We start from the raw sequence: 19,547 nt of genomic DNA on the forward strand, positions 1-19,547 counted from the left end.
CCAGGCAGGGTAAAGACAGCCTTGTCCTAGACACGGCTCCTGGGTGCAAGGGATGGAAACTCCAACCAACCTATGCGAGGCCCAAAGGGGAACTGACGGGCTCATCAGGCAGCTTCAGGCACCGGCTGGGCCCTGCAGGCCCCGCTGCTGTCTCTCTCCATCCTGTCTCCTCACCTGAGGCCGCTGAGTGCCGACTTCCTGCTCCTGATGGGGCCTGTCCACAAGGTGGGTACACACACACATTCACACACGTGCAGGTGCCCCACATGTACACACATGCACACGCAAACACCTGTATGGCCCCATGCTCCCCCACACATATGTGCACATGCATGCACACCCACACACTCAATCATGCACACACACACGTATGTATATGCGCACTCACACATGTGCACAAAGGCATGGCAAACATGCACACACACATCAATGAACCTAGGCAGACATATACAGGCCCACATACGTGTACACCTGTGCACACAGGCAGTGTGTGCATGCATAGATACGTGTGCACACACATGCATTATCAAGGGGAACAGCAATGAGTTCAAAGCACACGCTCCGAGGCCATGCAGACCCCATGCACGCAATCCCTGAGCTGCAGCCAGTCGCCGGACCTCCACCCTCACACCTAGAGAATGGTGACTACGGCATCCACCTCCTGGGGTTCCAATAACAGTCGAAGAAACATGCATGGAAACCACTCCCAAAACCTGGTGCCTAAATGGTTAACAAGGCCACTCTGCTCTCTCCCCACGCTCTGTGCTCTGCTCTTCCCGGCTCCGGCTCTCTCTGTCTCTGTCATTCTGTCTCTGTCTCTCCCTGTCTCTATCTCTCCCTGTCTCTGTCTCTCCCTGTCTCTGTATCTCCCTGGCTCTGGCTCTCTGTGGCTCTCCCTGTCTCTGTCTCTCCCTAACTCTGTCTCTGTCTGTCTCTGGCTCTCCCTGTCTCTGTCTTTCTCTGTCTCTGGCTCTCTCTGTCTCTGTTTCTCCCTGTCTCTGTCTCTCTCTGTTCTCTCTGTCTCTGGCTCTCCCTGTCTCTGGCTCTCTCTGTCTCTGGCTCTCCCTATCTCTGTCTCTGTCTCTCCCTGTATCTGTCTCTCTCTGGTTATGTCTCTCCCTCTCTCTGGCTCTCTCTGGCTCTGGCTCTTTCTGGCTCTGTCTCTCCCTGTCTCTGGCTCTCCCTGTCTCTGTCTCTCTCTGGCTCTGGCTCTGGCTCTGTCTGTCTCTGTCTCTGGCTCTCCCTGTATCTGTCTCTCTCTGGTTATGTCTCTCCCTCTCTCTGGCTCTCTCTGGCTCTGTCTCTCCCTGTCTCTGGCTCTCTCTGGCTCTGTCTCTCTCTGTCTCTGGCTCTGTCTGTCTCTGACTCTCCCTAGCTGTCTCTCTCTCTATATCTCTCCCTGTCTCTGTCTCTCTCTGGCTCTGTCTCTTCCTCTCTCTGGCTCTCCCTGCCACTGTCTCTCCCTGTCTCTGTCTCTCTCATCCCTGGGCTGTCCAGGGCCCTGTGATGACAGCCATTGGGACAAACACTCAGTCTCATTCATCTCAGGTCTTTGTTGGTCCAGGCTCCCGCTTTCTTCCCTTTTGCATCTTTCAGGAGAGTCACACCTGTCACAAGATGCCCAACAAACCCTCGGTGATTAAGTGGAAGATCAGCTAGGGACAGGATTGAAAGAGAGTGTCTTTCTTGAGCAGCTACTGAGTATCCAGGCCCGTGATGGACTCTGTCATGTAGAGACAGGGAAGGGGGGCCCTGGAGGGCCTGGGTGTGTCCTGGAGAGGGCAGTGCACAGCGCTGGCCAGTTGGGGGTGATCCACACATGGGATGATCCGGTGACGTCTGTGGCTCGGCTGCGCTCAGCACACGTGTTAAACATGAGCTCTGGACCCGGGTCTGCACCGGAGGTGGTGAATGTAGGGATGAGTAGGTCACAGCCCCTCACTTCAGGATGAAGCTTGGTGGGAGAGAAAGAAGGCCAAAGAGTGATAACAGCAGCCAGGTGCAAGGTAACAAGGGGCAGAGGCGGGGAGCCCAGTCCTCTAACCAGGTTCCTGAATGAGGTGGCCTGGCAACAGGGTTTTGAAGGGTAAGTAGGAGTCCTTGAAAAGAGTGTCTTGTGGGATAAAGCCTCTGTGTACACAGACAGGCTGATGATTCAGTTCTCACAGAGGCTGAGTCGTCGCCCAAGCTTACACTGCTCTTAAATGGCAGAGCCAGGACTCAAACCCAGGTCTTTCCAGTTGAAACATCCATACTCTGAACATGCCACTAGCTAGGACACCCCTTTGTAACTTCCACAAACCTGTCCTTGTATAAGGGATCCCAGCAATCCCCTCCCCCGCACTCTAGAGCCACTTTCCTTGGGTGAAGGGGGCTGCAGTCTGTGGGGAACCTCCAGGTTTAAGGTGAGGGGTTATGGCCACTGCTGTCTCTTCCCACCAGCCCCCTTTCCTGGGTGGACCTAGCTCCCAACCTGGGTTCCAACAGCCCCCTGCTCTCCAGCTCCCAGGTCAGGAGAGAACCCTTCCCCACACCTGGCTCATGCTGGGCCCTCTCCCTGAGCGGGGTCTACAAGGGACACACTCGGGGGCAAACCACCAGCGGTCCCCATGAAGGCAGCCTCAGCACTGGCACCATCTGTTTCACAGTGAGGACTCGGCCCAGGGATGGAACTGACAGCCAAAGCCATGAAAGGAAGATGAAGAGCAGGAAGGAGGGAAGGAGGAGGGAGAGGGAGGAGGGAGAGGGAGGGAGGAGCAGGAGGGAGGGAAGGAAGAGGGAGAGAGAAGAGTGAGAGGGAGGGAGGAACAGGGAGGGGGAGGAGCAAGGAGGAAGGAGGAGCAGAGAGGAGGGAGGAGCATAGAACAGGGAGGAGCAGGAGGGAGGGAGGAGCAGGGAGGAGAAACGAGCAGGAGGGAGGGGAGAGCAGGGATGAAGAAGGAGTGGGAGGGAGGAGCAGGGACGGGGGAGGAGCAGGGAGGGGGAGGAGCAGGGAGGAGGGAGGAGCAGAGAGGAGGGAGGAGCATAGAACAAGGAGGAGCAGGAGGGAGGGAGGAGCAGGTAGGAGAAACGAGCAGGAGGGAGGGGAGGGCAGGGATGAAGGGGGAGTGGGAGGGAGGAGCAGGGATGGGGGAGGAGCAGAAGGGAGGAGAGAGCAGGGAGGAAAAAGGATCAGGAGGGAGGGGAGAGCAGGGAGGAGGAAGGAACAGGAGAGAGGAGAGAGCAGGGAGAAGGGAAGAGAAGGAGGGAGGAGAGAGCAGGGAGAAGGGAAGAGCGGGAGGGAGGAGAGAGCAGGGAGGGAGGAGTGGGGGACTGGGCTCACTGGTGCAAAACAGAGCCACTCTGTGGGAGCCGGTAAACTAAGCACAGGCAGAGAGCTGGGCACCCCGCCTTTCCCTCCCACCCTCAGCCACCCCCCACTGCCGTGCACCCTGCCCCAGTTGGGAGCACGCTGGGAGGTGCCTTTGTCATCAGGAGCCCAGCCCAGCCCAGAGCAGCAGATGACAGAGGCCTCCTGACCCACAGTTAACCCCACCCGGGCCTCGGGGACCCGATCGCTCTGTGCCAGCTTCAGGCCCACCTGGCCTCCGGCTCCAGACTCTGCCGGCTGTCAAAATGCCCACCATTAGCAAGAGTGTCTCCCCCACTCAGAGGTCAAAGAGACGACGGATGCCCCAGACTCATGCATCGCATGGGCCACACCGGCTCACGTCTTCATATTACAGAAACCAAGAAATGCACGTCCAGATGGCGGCCCGCCTCCCGCCAGCCTGGATCCTGGATCACAGCCTACACACGGGACCAGCCGCCCCGCCACCCTGCAAGGCAACACCACACTCCCAGCCACTCGATGACCTCAGGCTCTGAGAGGCCCGTCTCCTGCCCTAGGTCACACAGCTGGCCAGGGCAGCCAGGATCTGAACAGGAACCACAAGCTCTCCCCAGGGGGCAGCCAGATAAGGAGGGTATTGGCCATGGTCATGCCCCAGCCTCCTGGTATCGGTCCCCGTCCCTTCCTCACCAATGTCCCGAGCCCAGGACCCAAGGAGGGCCTTCAGGGGGAGGGCAGCAGGTCAGCATCGGGGCCCGTGAGGGTCTCCAGGACACAGCCACTTTGGGACCACGGACAGGACCTGCTAAGTGTAACGGAATGCAGGGCCCTTGGGCCCTCTGTGGTCTGGTCTCTGCTGACTGCGCCCCAAAGCAGGGCACCTCCCACATGCAGGCGCAGCCTCTCCCTCTGCATCCGCTCACCCTGACCCACGGACGGAATCCCACCATTCCTCCCCACACCTTGGCCCCTCCTCCCAGCTCTGAGCTCCTGCCTGTCTGGCAGTACAAGGTGCCCTTTTGGCTTTGAGAGAGGACACACATAAAGTGTGCTCAGTAATAGCACTTGTCAGCTCCCTGATGGGAGATTTCACAGAGGAGGGGGGCTTCAAGTCGGGTTTTGAAGAATGTGTAGGAGTTCACCAGGGGGTTCAGAGGGCAGGTGAGGGGCATTTTGAGTAGAAACAAAGAGGCAGGAAATATTCAAGGAAGGGAGAGGAATCAGACAGGCTTGTGCAGAGGGCCTGGCATGGGGGTGTGGAAGGTGACAGCCTCTTCGGCCTCCGAGTGTCAGGCCAAGGACTCACCAGTGTGCGCGTCAGAGGGGCCTCGGAAGGTCAGAGGAGGTTGGCGGTGGAGGGTCAGGCTCGCCATTCCAAGGGTGACCGGGCCACTGCTGTGTGACGGGGCTTGGGCTGGGTCCATCCGGAGGTGCAGCCAGGGCCATGACGGGAAGGATGATGGACAGGAGGGCTGTTCAGGGGGCAAAAATAAATGGAATGCTTTTTTCTCGTGCCTTTGATGGATCCAAAGTCACTTTGTTAACATAAGAACATAAAAATGTGTAATGCGTGGCTTGATTTGTACATAAAATTACCATGTTTGGTCTATTTGGAGAAAGAAGGCCTGCCGGGGGCAGGAGCCGCACGGGAGGGGCACTGCTTCTCCCCGAGGGTTTCTTTTGCTTCTTTTTCAGGTCTCTGCTGCACAGGTGCCTTGTTCATGTGGGGTGCTCCAGCCCGTCAGGGGTCAGAGGTTGGAGGTCAGCCCAGCTGCCGGGCAAGAGGCCCCCTCTTCCCTGTGGGGTGCCCCTCCTTGCTCATGGCCTGACCAGTGTGGGGAAGGAGAGAGGGCCCCTCAGAAGCAGGACTGGGGTAGATGGATGACAGCTTTATCCACACTCGACGCCGGGGTCGCTCCACCCTCTCCCCAGCTGTCCCCAAGGGCAGGGGCCTTGGTGCCTGGTCAGGTGTTCCCTTGGCCTCCCACCCTCCAGGGCTCCCTGACCCCCACCCCACCCCCTGCTTTGAGGTCCATCCCGGCACCAGCCCCCTAAGGTTTTCGTCTGATCCCAACTCAGAAGCCTGGGGTCACCGCATTCCCGTTGCCCCGCACCCTGCCTGGAGCAAAGATGCCTGCTGCACACACGCCAGGCCCTGCCAGCACCCGCACGAAACAGCTCGGCTCCTCCTCCTCAGCAGAGCTCAGGAGGCAGATGAGACTCTTATGCCCCCTCAAAAGACAAGGCACCCAGAGGCAAGGCCACTCCCGTGAGGGCACCCCGCTAATGAGGGCAGGGCTGGGGGTCCATCCAGGGCCACCTGCCCCGCAGAGCTACGCTGACCCTGTCCCACCTGCGAGGGCATCCAGGGCTTGGGGCCGGGCCCTGCTCTGCCCCTGCTTCTCTAGTTCGTCCTCACCCTGCCCAGCTGGCACAGCATCTGCAGGGTGGAAACTCACGTTCCTGGGCACCACGGGATGCAGCCCAAGCCCAGCCTGGTGGTGACACCCTTGAGGTGTTTGGGGTCGGCGATGTGACATTGCTGGCTCTGTAGGTCAAAATTGTGAAATGCTGGCGGGTTCACGTGATTCGTCCTGAAGTCCGGTAGGGGACCTGAGAGCCTCTGCCTCGCCCCGCACTGTCCCCATCATCTTCTGACCCCCCGCAGGGATGGCCACCCTCCAGGAGTCACACCTCTGTGCTCTGGAACCAGCAGTGAACCTCCAGGAGTGCCATCCCTCAGTGCAAAGACACTGCCCTGATATCCAGAGATCCCCCAAGTCCCCTCCCATGGCCGTGCTGCCCTCAGCTCCCATACCTGGGCCCAACCCCCCGCTGCATGCCCTCGGCTCCCCAGCGCCCGCAGAGCCCCAGCACGTGGCGGGTGCCCCAGGAGTCCCTGGAGGGCAATGGAAGGCCTCCTAACCCAGGCTGCTGACCCAGTCAGGGTCCAAAGCCAAACCCAAGGATGAAGGTGTCGGAGAGCTGGCAGCCAGGAGCAGGTGGAAAGGCCAGGGTGGCAGAGCCTGAGAGACAGAGGGAGACGGGGCTGCTGGGCTCATGGAACAGGCCCAGCCCCTGAGTAGCAGCCTCGAGCAGCTGAGCCCAGAGAAAGACGTTGAAAGTCAGCCCGTACTAGGCAGGGCAAGGGCCTGGGAGGAGAGGGGCCGGACCCCTGCCTGGGTGGGACCTCTTCCCAGAGCCAACGGCACTGCTGCCCCTCGGTGTGGCCTCTGAGCCCCGCTGTAAAGCAAGTGACACCCACCTGATAAGGACTGGTCAGCGCCGAGCAGGGCGGCCCGGAAGCTCATGGTGCACATCCACGCAGCCACCACATCCCATCCTGTCCCAGGAAGTCACAGGTATTTCCCATTCTGTGGACGGCAGCCGAGGCTGGAGGAGGAGAGACCCGGCAGGTTCCAGGCCCCGCCTGCCAAGCACCATGCTGTACTGCCCACAGTGGCCAGCGTCCCTCAGTGTCCAGCAGCTGCAGGAGACCTGTGGAAGCCCCAGGAAGAGGCCTCAGGGAGTGCCTGGCTGGGGCCTCTCTATCTGAGTCCACTGCATCTTGCATGAAGTTTCCTTGGGAATCCTGGGGAGACCTGGGAAGTTCATTGGGAGCTCTGGATGCTGAAGGCCAGGAGCTTGGGCCGGGTGGGGAGGGCGGTGCAGGGGCTGGGGGGCTTGCCAGGGTCTCCTAGCACAAGCCACCCAGCTCCCGGCAGGTGGAGTCAAATAGACGTGTCTCCTCCACCGCCTCCACCCTCCCAGCCGAGGGCCCGGACCCCATATTGGCTCTCTCAGGGCCTCGGCCTCCTCTTGCCCTCCTAGAAAAGGCCCTGAAGAGGGAATTCTCGTGGCTCCCTGGCTCTCCTCAGCGACACCCTCCCACAGCAAGCAGGCCTGGAGCACCAGCACCTGACCCTCTGGGAAGCAAGCAGGTGGGAGCAGGGCGGGCGAGGCTCCCAGCCACCCCGCTGCTGGTGGAAAGCCTGGGTCTGAACCCACATCTTCCACAGTATGAAGGAGGCTCGATCAATTCCGGAAGATGCTAGACTTCTTCCAGAAATTCAAGCCCCAGATCCTGCCTCTTGCCTCCTCCCCAGAGCCTTGTTTCACAACATGATTGAACCGCCCCATTATTTAATAAAACTGTCAGAACAACTGATTTGTGCGATGTACATGGTTCCCTTTTTTTGCTCTTCTTTCTTTCCAGATTCAATAAACCCTGAAGTCGTTCCAAGAAGACAGGCGAGTGATGGGAAGCATCAATTTCCTGAGGACCAGCCCGGCTGCACAGGACAAGCCGCACTGAACCCAGTGGGGAGCCACCCCTAGAAAGGCCAGGGCAGCTGCTTATAGGGAGGCAACAACCACCCCTGCATGTGGAGGGTAGGAGAGGAGGTGGCAGGGAGTGAGTGCAACCAGGGAAAGCTTCCTGGAGGAGGAGACATCAGGATTCTGTCTTGACGCACTAACAGGAGTTTGCCGATGGAATAGAGGTGCAAGAGAATTGCATACAGAAGGAAAATTGAGTTTGCAAGGACATCTGCAGGACAGCAGGGGCTGTGGGAGAACGCTTAGGGTGACAGAGTGCGTGGCCCCGGGTGGGTAGAGCGCTCAGACTTTGAAGTCAGAGCTCATACCAGGCCTGGGTGCCAAGGTAAGGTCCTTGATCTCCAGGCTGGGGTCACTCAAGGGCTGCAGGATTCTCAGGGAGGACTGTAGGTCCCACAGGCACTGGGCTCGGGAAGGGGCAGTGTCCCCAACCCACAACAGAGCTGGTGTAGCTGGGAGCCTCGCCCCTTCCCAGTGCAGGGAGAAGGCAGCCCACAGCCTCCATCACCCAAAGGAGTCGACTTTCGCACGCGCAGGGCTGTCAGCCTGACTGTGCACCCAGACCAATGCAGCCTCATCGCTACCGGGTCCTGTTGACTGTCAGGCCCTGGAACTCAGCTGCTTCAGCTCCTAAACTGGGCACCTCTTTCTCACTCCCTTGTTGGGAGAAAGGCTCCGCCCCTCTCCAGACCCCGCCCCCAGGGAGGAGGGGCAAGACCTCTCATTGGAGGGCTCTGTGGGAAGGCGGGCTCTGAGCGCCAGCTCTGCCCCTAGCAGCTGCTGCAGCTGCTGGGCTGGGGCAGGAAAGGGGAGAGTCCCCATGGCCCCCGCAGCAAGCCCCTGCCTCTCTCCTGTCCCGCTGCTGCACCACTCTGAGGCCCAGGTTCTCTTCTCCCAAGAGCGAGTGCATTGGGTAAGTCAGCGCCAGGGACCAGCCCCCAGGTTCCCCAGCTCCCAGGTGAGTGCAGAGAGAGGGGCGGCAGCTACAGCCCACTTAGCTCAGGCCACCTGGTCCCAGCGCCACGAGGCCGGAAGCTGCCTTCTCCCGAGGGCCCTCAGACCCCTCCACCCCTGCCCAGCCCAGCCTCCAGCTGCCCACTGCCCTCAGCCCTCACGCCCTCACTCACTTCACAGGCAGCAGAAGTGGGCTGGAGTTCCAGCCGTGTGGCTGGGGTGAGCAGAGGGAGGGTTTTCGCTGAGACGTGGGTGAGGCTGCTCCCTCCATAGACTGTGAGAATCGGAGGGTGTCCCTCCCGTACCTGGAAACTCCCAGACACCCCAGGACACTCCCTGAAGGGTCCTTGGAAAGGCCTGACAAGGAAGGGGGGGCACTCTGCCAGACACTCTGTCAGAGAACATTCTAGACTCACCTCCCACCTGCCCCCTCACTAACAGCCTGCCCTCTCGGCCCGTCCTGGACGCCTCCCTCACTAACAACAGCTAAGTGTAGCAGAGCCTGCGATTTTTTTCCCCAGTTTTGGAGGGCTTCTGGCTGTCTGGCTAAAGACTCTGTTTTCCAGCCACCCTTCAGCAGGGTAGTCCTGGGACCAACATATGGCCAGTAGGATGGAGGGATGGGACGAGGGAAGCCTCTGGGCTAAGTTGCTAACAGGAAGGAGCTGGCCACCCTGGTCCATTCTCCCCTCCCTGCTGGCCAGAGGATAGATGTGGTGGCCGGAGCAAGAGCAGCCACCTTGGCCACAGATGGAAGCTGTGTGTTGAGGATGGCAGAGAAACAGGAGGGAAGGAGCCTGGGCTTCATGTGTGGTGCTGCCACGACCCCCCTGGGCTGCGTGACCACCCTGGGTTGCCACAAACCCCCACTTCCATGGGGTTGCCTGCCCTCTGTTCACTGCTCTTATTTCTGGCAGTGGCCTGAGCCCACAGCCCAACTCACCCCCACAGCATTTCTCATCCTGCTGGGCCTGTGGCTCTGGGCAGGTCCCTGCCTGGGGATTCCTGGCGTCTGCCCTCTCGTGGGTCTTTCAGTCTAATTGGCAAAACATTTGAAGAGCTCCTGCACTCACAGAGTGAAACCCCAGGAAACGGAGCCCGCGAGGGATGCCAAGCTCTCCTAATAACACCACCTTTGTTTATTGTGGGATGTGGGCTGCTGTCGTGATGCAGGATCCAGACCTTGAGTAACCCTGTGCGATGGCAGGCCTTCACCCTGGGACTGGCCAAGGGCCCTAGCCCCTTCATCAGAGGTAAAAGGGTATCCCCATTCCCACCCGCCTCCCACAGGGCTCCAGCCTGACACCACTTGAAACATCTCATCAGGCCTATTCTCCCGACTCCAGGTCACCCATGACTCTCCCGTCCTCATCCGTTTCTGCACATTCCTCGCCATGCCCATCTCCCTCCTGCCCATCCCGGAGCCCACTGGACCGCACAGCCAGCATCAGCACAGCCTGTCCTGCTGAGTAGGGCTGCCTGCAGTCCATGGCACGAGATAGAGGCAGAACCTGGAGGCAGGCCGAGGTCGCCGCTACTCCTGGCCACTTCCAGACCACCCTGCCACCATCCTCCCTTCAGTCCACAGTCCAGACTTCCTGGAAGGCACCTTGCAGCCTTCGTTTGCCAAATTGTGAGATGCGTTTGCTCACCGGCCTCCTCCCGCTGAGCGTCCCTGGTGTCTGACCCACCTCTGTTTCCTTCTGTCTGCACAGGTGTTTGTTGCATGACTGAACGACATTGAGGAGGGGACACGGCTCAGTAGAAACTTCCTTTAAGATGCATACGAGCTGTGGCAAAGCAAAGTGTGTTTACAAGGAGTTCCTGTGTGGGCTGGGCAGGGGCATCAGCTGCTTTTACTGGGGGAGGATGGTAGTGATGCAAACACAAGAGGTAGGGTTGGCAGCCGCACCCCTTGCAACTATCAGGGTAGCCTTGAGGCTTTCACAGGCGTGGTGAGGACCTGTCCTTGCGTGTTTCCCTTTTACCATGTTACCATGGAAACACACCATGCATGGACCTTACCCTGCGGATATGCCCCCTACGTGGCAAAAGGGATGTGCAGATGTGAAGGACCAGGAGATGTGTGACAATCCTGGGGGACCCAGGTGGGTCCTAAATGTCACTTCAAGGGTCCTTTTAAGAGGAAGGCAGGTGGCCAGGCTTATGCCTATAATCCCAGCACTTTGGGAGACCGAGGTGAGAGGGTCACTTGAGGCCAAGGCCAGCCTGGGCAAAATAGCAAGACCTCGTCTCTACAGAAAAAATTAAAAATTAGCCGGGCATAGTGGCGTGCCCCTGTAGTCTCAGCCACCCGGGAGGCTGAGGCAGGAGGATCACCTGAGCCCAGGAGATGGGGGCTGCAGTGAAGCATGATGGCACCACTGCATTCCAGCCCTGCATTCAAGCACGGGTGACAAATCGAGACCCAATCTCAAAAAAGAAAAAGAGAGGGAGGCAGGAGACAGGTGTGAGGAGGGGAAGGGCTGCAAGACAGAGGCTTCGAGGAAAGCAGAAGGTCTCCAGAAGCCTGCAGAGGCCAGGAGGGAGCCTCCCATGGGGCCTCTGGGAGGAGCCCGCTCTGCCGACGCCTAGATGGAGCCCCTAACTCTCCTTCTGGATTTCTGACTCTGGAGCTGTGAGAAACGAATTTCTGTTGGTTGAAGTCACGGGTTGGTGGTTAGTTATTACAACAGAAACAGGAAACCAGTATGTCGGATCGCTCCCAGCCTCAAGCCCCAGCTCTATTTTCCGATAAAAGCTAAGTTCTCACCATGAGGTGCTCTAGCTGCCAGGGTGGAGGAGGGGTGTCACCCCACACTGATTTGTGGGCCCAGGGGTGAGGACACCTCACCTGCCACCCAGAACCGGGCCCGCATCTCCCGGCGAGGCCTCCGTGGCTGCATTGCCGGCAATGACTAGGTGTTTTCTGCTGAACATTGAAGATATTTTCCACTGGAGATTTAACACGGAACATCAAGAACCATTGAAATCACTCATATCAATTGAAGATACAATAATTGAACCCCATAAACATTACTGAGAAGCTGGTGGAGCTATAAGGAGAGGCATAAATAGAGATAAATTGGGCCCCCTCCACCCCCCCAGCCTCCCCCTGGAAGGAGCTCACTGGAGATGCTCACGGGGCCGCTCAGTGACAGAGACCCACAGCAGGGAGAGGGGGGTTCTCACCACAGAGGGGCCTGAGCAGATCCAGAAGCTTCTGTGCATCCGTTGATGGTCTTGATCGGGTCCTTGGTGAAAGCATGGAGGGAAGGGACCCAGGGGATGACAGCTCTGTTCTCCAGTGGCCTAGGCATCTCCTTTCCTCTAAGGGCCGCACCCCGAGCCCTGATCTGGGCCGCACACGGAGCCCCGATCATAGCCATACACTGAGTCCTAACCCAGGTCATAATCCAAGCCTCATCCTAGGCAAAGTCTAAGCCATGATTCTGGCCCCAAACTCAGCCCTGCTCTGGTCACAGTCTGAGCTCTGACCAAGGTCACATACTGAAGGCGGACTGTGACTGGAGGGTGAGTCCTGAGCCCTGGTGTCTCATCTCAGGCGGGTCCAAGCTCCAGGACTGTGGGTGCTCCCAGATGTCCACCACATCCGCTCACGCTGCCCTCTCTCTGAGCTTCTCACAGGCCGGGCCCTGGCTGGGCTCTGCATATGGAAAGAAAGGCCCCCTGTCCTCAGGGCATTTGACTCCCCACAGGGAGGCAACACCTGAACAGTGATATCAGCCAAGTACTGTGGATGACGAGAGTCCCCAGCCCGGCTCTCCCTGCCCTCCCATGCCCAGGCCTCCAGCTCTGACCCTGAGAGCCCTCCAGCCTCCGTCTCCGCCCTCTGCCAGGCAGATCAGAGCACTGCTCCCACCTCCGAGCAGGGCCCCTGTCCTGGTCTGCTGTGTGTAGAGGCTGAGGTCGAACAGGCTGAGCGCCGGGGGCCTGGGGTGCACTCCCTGAGTGGCAGGGCAGGGCTCCCTCCATGGGGCCTCACTCCTGCTTGTCATGGTTCAGAAGAGCTGAACGGGGAAGCAAAAGGCACAAAGTCAGCCTGCCTGGCTTTGCAATCTTGGCCTCCCCTCGGCTGCATGGCACAGAGAGGTTTCTTGCCATCTCTGAGCTTGGCCTGCCTAGCTGCAAGGGGATGATGATGGCATCTGACTCCTGGGCTGTGTCATCAGAGGGGACCCAGGCAATCACTGACAAGTTCCCGGGGCACGAAGCACTCATGAAAGGGAACACAACCATGATCAGGTCCTAGGAGCGCCACACTGCCCTGGACTCCAGACCCGTGATCCTCCCACGCTGCCCCCAGGGTCTCTCGAGGGCCCACAGCCTCCCTGCCCTGCTCTGTGCCCCCTTCCTGGGCCCTCCCGCTTGTGGACCCTTCTCCGTGCTGTTCCCTCCTCCTCTCCCAGATCAACTCTCTATTTCCCGGCTCCCTGGGCACAGGTGTGAGGCTAGCAGCTGTGACTGTGCAGGGTGAACGGCTGATGCCCCAGCCACCCTCCCAGGCTCGTAAATCTGCCCTATTCCCCTCAAGCCGATACTCAGCCAGGCCGCCTGCACAATCCAATATATTTCAGTTACAAGCTGGTCTGTTACCTGATTCATAACCGATCTGTCACCCTGAGAGATCAATGTATCCGTGGGATGCCACATACATAACACCTGGTGCATAATTGAATTCAGGCTCCCTGGCATCTCAGTGCATGGCAGGTGCTGCTGGGAACCTCAGCCCCCTCCCCTGGGACAGGGACAGGAGCAGGGGCAGGGAGAACGTGCCTCCTGGCTGCAGCACGGGGGGCGCAGCTCCGGAAGGACGTCTGCAGTTCTAGGCGTGGCTAGGTGATTCGGATCCTGGGCATCCTTGCCATTCTGTCTCAACTCTATTTGAAGAGACCTCAGAGCCTTTTCACCCAGCCTCCCACACCTGAGCAGTGGGCCCACTCTCTGCCTGCACACTCACTGCCTCTGAGAGCCCCAGCACCCCCTTCTCTGCCTGCACACTCACTGCCTCTGAGCGGCCCAGCCCATTGCAGACAGTACAGACCCACAGAGCCAAAAGTGCTGCATTTACCAGGCCCCTCCCTAAGACATCAAAATGCCAGCTACTCAGAACCTTCGGGGGAAGGTATTATTGGCTCATTGTACAAATGAGGAGTCTGAAGTCAAGGAAACGACCTTCCTAAGTTTGAACCACCAAGCTTGATTTGAAACCAGAGTCAGAACCCAGACCCAAGACCTCTCCTGAATCTGAGATGAAGCCCAAGGGGCTGCCCCAGGGTGGTCAGCAGGGGCGGGGCCAGGGTGGTCAGCAGGGGCTGGGCCAGGGGCGGGGACTCCACAAACAGGAGCTTTCGGGGTCTATCAGGGTCTGCGTGTGCAGGGGGCGCTGTCTCCCTCCAGCTGGTGTATTTGTGGGGCAGAAACTCAAGTGATTGGGCAAGACCCTGCCCGTGTCCCGCTGCCACATGGTCTTGGGAGGTCTCCTGTCCCCTCCAGTCCACAGGGTCATCTGAGCTCCTGGTTCCTGTGGCTGGACATCCTCGCTGACCTCACCTCTGGCGGCTTCAGAGAGGCCAGGAGGTGCAGGCTGGGTGCCCTTGGCAGCCAAACCTTTCTGGAAGCCCAGGGGTGACTTCAGCTGGGTGCCCTTGGCACCTGGACCTTTCTAGAAGCCTGGGGGCTGACTCCAGCTGGGTGCCCTCGGCACCTGGACCTTTCTGGAAGCCTGGGGGCTGACTCCGGCACCAGACACAGCCGGGGCTCCCCTCCCTCATCCCGCCTCGCACCCTGTCATTGATTCTCCTTTTTATGATCGTGGCACCCACGATGGAAATGGCATCTCAGCTCCTGTGAGGATCTATACCCCAAAATAGCAAAATAATTCCCATGGTGCGAGAATGTTTCAGGCAGAGGCATGCGGGCTGGGGTTATTGGGGCCATGTTTCCACACGCACCTAATGTATGGACACATCTATTCCTGGGGCCGCCAAATCAATCCATGTGGAAGCCTGGGGAGCTGTGCGTCTCCCATGTGTAAGGGCGTGGAGGGAGCGCCGGGGGTGGGGGGCAGGGGCAGAGGCCCAGATGCTGGGTCCACCATGGAGGCTGCCAGGCGCTGAGGGGGGTCATTAAATACATCCCCCACACCCCTCACTTGTGTGAAGGTCAGAGGACAAAGGACGGACGAAGGCATCTGGTCACCTCTAAAGGGCCACACAGATGCCTCTCACCCTCACCCCACATCACAAATGAGAAACTGAGGCCCGGTCAGGAAGGCATCAGGTGGACAGGAGCCAGGACCCCATTGCTTCAGGCTCTGTGAGTGGCTCCCTCGTGCCAACACATGCACACATATGCACACACAGAGACACACATGGACACACACATGTGCACACACATATGCACAAACACGCATATACACAGACACACACACGGAGACACATGGACACACGTGCACACACATGCACACACACAAACACGCATATACACAGACACGGAGACACATGGACACACACACAGGCACATACGTGCACAGAGACACACATGGACACACAGGTACACACAGACACCACAATGCAGATATATGCACATGCGCAAGGAACACGTGCATGCACACACACACATGCTCACACACATATGCACACACACATGCACACACATGCTTACATATGCACACACACATGCTCACACCGAAGCAAGACACAAACACAGACACAAACACACACAGGCACGTACACATCGGGAAGCACTTCTCAGGGGGTCGTGGCATCTCTGCCTCTGGTGGCCTCTCCTGCAGGGGTCTCCACCTGGTGGTGCTGGGGGCCCCACCTGAGCCCTGGCGAGACCTTGCCTCCCCTCTCCCCGCTACGGGACATGCCAGGGCAGGGTGTGGCTTGTTCACCGAAGCAAGCCCCAGGGTGGATGCAGGGCTCAGGGAAGTCTCTCCCAAGGGAGCACAGGCAAGCGCCCTCGGTGGGGCACAGCTGGAGCAGTGCCTCCATGGCCACACGGCTCTGGGGTGAAGCCCGGCTCTTGGGCCGAAGGCCCCTGGTACCTGAGGGCCTCTCGTATTCCCATCTGGAAAGCGGGGTTGGCAATGATGCCCATCTGCACAGCCAAGCCAGTCCAACACCTGGTGCCAAGCTGGCACCAGGCACACGGGCACACAGACCCCAGAGTGGACGGTGGGATGTGAGGGGAAGGGGGAAGGACAGGTGACAGCAGAGGCAGGCTCTGAGCCAGAGTCATGCAGGACGCACTGCCCAGCCCTCCTTTCCCCGAGCCCTAAACAGACTCACAGAAGGTCTCAGCCAAAGGGGCTCTAGAGACCGGGGGCCCATCTCACAGATGGGGAAACCAAGGCCCAGGGAGAAGAGGTTCATTCAGGAATATGCAGCAGATCACAGACCCTCAGAGCCCGATGGGCCTCCAGGCTGCTCCCTGCCAGATGGGAACTCACAGAGCAGCCACGAGACAGCGGAAGGGGCAGGGGCAGGGGCAGGGGCAGGGGCAGGGTCTGCCGTCTTCCTCTGGGACTCGCCCCATCTTGAGCCGAACAGATGAAACCGTTGACAGTGAAGCCTCGCCTGGGAGGACTTCAGCTCACAGCACGTGGGCCGGCCTGAAAGGGAGGACTCGGGGAAGGGGTGCTGGGAGGGCTGGGGACCCGGCAGCTCCTGGCCGGCATCCTCTATGAACTGCAGCAATTCATTATCCTTCCTCCAGCTGATGAGGATGATCAGGAGGACAATTAGTCTTGGAATTACCGCGGAGGAGACCGTTAAGAGAAAAATAAATTAAAAAGAAATCCATTCGAGCTGTAATTGTAATACAGTGTATCATAGTCAATTGAATCGCAAATACAAGCTGGTCCCTTGTCGATTGATTTCAGCAAGTAAACAATTTGGGTATTTAAATTGGAAACTCGCCGGGAAAAGGAGCAATGATTTGGTTAAAGGGAGAACTGAAAACGTCAGGCCAAAAATTGGTTCTAGGTGTCTGGCTGCTACAGGACTGTGCAGGTGACCCTAGATGGGAGGGAGGTCACCAACTCCTCCCTGCCTGCAGGTCAAGGTCACCCCATCTGGAAGCTACCTAGACCCCAGCAATGTTACCTGACCTGTGACACCTTTGTTCCTGTGTTCCTCCTCTGTGCCGCCCATGGTGAATGTGGCTTCTCTGTCTACATGGATGCACTCCCACCACACTGGGAGCTTCTGGGGCACAGGAGTCCTGCTTTACTTCCTGTGTTGAGCCCAGGTAGGTGGGGTGGGGGTGCTTAGAAGGCAGCTGTCCAGAGAGCAAATGAATGAATGGGTGGATGTGTGGGGGACAGATGGCGAAATGAATGAATGAATGCATAGATAGGGGATGGATGGATGGATGAGTGGGTTGGTGGATGGGTGGATAGATGGGTGGGTGGATGGATGGGAGCTGGATAGGGAATGGATGGGTGGATGGTAGATGAATGGGGGAATTGGATGAATAGATGGATGGGTGAATGAGGGAAAGATGGGCAAATGGCTGGGGAATGGATGGGTGAATGGATGGATAGGTGGGTAGGGGATGGATAGATGGATGCATAGATGGGGGATGGACGGGGATGGATGAGTGGATGGATAGATGGGGGTTGGAGAGATAGATGGATAGGTGGGTGGGTGGGTGGATGGATGGGGAATGGATGGATAAATGGAAGATGGAGGGATAGATGGATAAATGGCTAGATGGGGAGGAATGGATGGATACGTGGATGGATGGGCATTGGAGGGATAGATGGGTGGGTGGGTGGATGGGTGGGTGGGTGGGTGGATGGATGGGGAATGGATGAATAGATAGGGGATGGAAGAATAGATGGCTGAATGGATGGATAGGTGGATGGATGGGGGTTAGAGGGATAGATGGGTGGGTGGATGGGTGGATGGGTGGGTGGATTAATGGGGAATGGATGAATAGATGGGGGATGGAAGGATAGATGGATAAATTGATGATGGGGAAGAATGGATGGACAGGTGGATGGATGGATGGATGGAGGTTAGAGGGATAGATGGGTGGGTGGATGGTTGGGGGTACGGGTAGATGGATGGGTAGATGGATGGGGAATGGATGAATAGATGGGGGGTGGAAGGATAGATGGATAAATGGATGGATGGGGAGGAATGGATAGATAGGTGGATGGATGGATGGGGGTTAGAGGGATAAATGGATGCGTGGATGGATGGGGAATGGGAGGATGGATGGGGGATGGAGAGATGCTTAAACAGACTTAAAAGACTAAGGTATTGACAGCAGGTAGCCATTTCTCCCCCTCCGCAAGAACTCTGGGCCTGAGACTCCAGAGCCCTTTTTAAATCTTCCAACAAGGAAACTATTTTGTAGCAAAAAAAAAAAAAAAGCAGAGTCACACCTGAGGCCTCCAGGATTCCCTGGCTTCCTCCATCACCCTGAAGCAGCTGGCCTCCTGTACAATGAAGAGGGTGCCTGAAGACCCCAGTTAGAAACAATGCCCCATGCGGAGGGGCTGCTGTCGTACAGGATGGGGTGTGTGCTGAGAAGGAGGGACTTATATCTGGAGCTCCTTCTCCCCCAGGCAGAACCTATGGGGTGGTGTCTCTCATGGTTACATTCTCTACCAGTTCACATTCCCCTTCTAGGGACTGCCCAAGATAATGCCCAGTGCAGGAATGTTTCCACCAGGGGTCACAGGAATGGCTCTGCTGCCCTGGGGGCTGAGTTGGCCACCTGTCTGGTGCCACCAAGTTAACAAGCAAAGCAGCATGAAGGCAGTGGCTGGGGAATCAACCCTGATTATCAAGGATAAGAGTCCTGAAGAACCACATGAAGAGAGTGCCCACAACCCAGAGGATCTCCTGGATACAGCTGTGTTACCATGATGTCCAGTGGAAGACACCACAACGCCATTCAGGAGGGACCTCCAAGCCTGAAAGCCTCAGAGTGATGGTTTGACTCACACCACCAGTAAAATAACTTCCAACAAGCTGAGCAAGAAGAAAAGGGGAATTGTGGCAAATTGCATTTTCCGAAAATGGTCACCTTACCACTCTTCCATCAAGAGGTGGTGCTATGGATTGAATGTGTCCCCCAAAATTCATGCGCTGAAAACTTTACGTAAACACAAATGCAATAGTGTTGAATGGTGGGACCTTTCAACACTATCACAAGGGTGATTAGGTGCTGATGGCTCTGCCCTCATGAATGGATTGTCATTGTTGAGGGAGTGGGTTCCTGATGAGAGAATGGGTACAGCCTTTCCCTCTTTCTCACATGTGCTCTTGTCCTTCTGCCATAAGATCATGGAGCAAGAAGGCTCTTGAAAGATGCCGGTCCCTGGCAGCCTCCAGAACTGTAAGAAATAAATCTCTGTTCGATATGAAGTATTCAATCTTGGGTATTTGGTTATAGTAGCACAAGCAGACTAAGACAAGCGGAGTCTCCTTCCCCTCCTCTGGAACCTAGGGAGCTTGTGACTGCTCCAACCAAGAGAATGTGATGGAGGTGATGCCATGTGACTTCTGAGGAGAAGTCATAAAAAGGATGCAGTTTCTGCCTGGCTCACTCTCTTGAAATGCTCCCCCAGGAGCCAGCTGCCATCTTGTAAGGAAGCCCAATCCACATGGAGAGGAAAAGTGTGGGTGTTGGAATCCTCAGCCCAAGCTTAGGTCCCAGCAGACAGCCAGCATCAACCAGGAAGCATGTGACTGAGTGAGGCTTCAGGTGATTCCAGCCCGAAGCCTTTGAGCCAAACCTGCGGGGCAGAAGGCTGGCAGAGTGAGTAAGACTAGGGATATGTAGGGCCAAAGGGAAGAGAGGACCCATGTTCCTGCCCTGGTCCAGGCCCTGCATTTTCATTTTGCACTGGGACCCCCAAATCCTGTGGCTGCTGCTG

The 19,547-nt window shown here is 57.8% G+C and overlaps 2 long non-coding RNA genes across 2 annotated transcripts; one reads left to right on the plus strand and one right to left on the minus strand.

Annotated features, from left to right (window-relative positions):
• Positions 1–74: 74 nt before the first annotated feature.
• LOC134810800 (uncharacterized) lies at positions 75–5,337 on the minus strand. Its single transcript, XR_010159388.1, has 3 exons — positions 4,928–5,337; positions 4,638–4,803; positions 75–1,954 (listed from the first exon to the last, which is right to left on the minus strand). It is a non-coding gene; the product is annotated as an uncharacterized LOC134810800 (long non-coding RNA).
• Positions 5,338–8,484: 3,147 nt separating this feature from the next.
• Positions 8,485–19,035, plus strand: LOC107976533 (uncharacterized). The gene is made up of 3 exons (XR_001720579.3): positions 8,485–8,582; positions 16,712–16,903; positions 18,295–19,035. It is a non-coding gene; the product is annotated as an uncharacterized LOC107976533 (long non-coding RNA).
• The last annotated feature ends 512 nt before the right edge of the window (positions 19,036–19,547 follow it).

Source organism: Pan troglodytes, chromosome 7 (assembly GCF_028858775.2).
Source record: "Pan troglodytes isolate AG18354 chromosome 7, NHGRI_mPanTro3-v2.0_pri, whole genome shotgun sequence".
NCBI classification, from domain to species: domain Eukaryota; kingdom Metazoa; phylum Chordata; class Mammalia; order Primates; family Hominidae; genus Pan; species Pan troglodytes.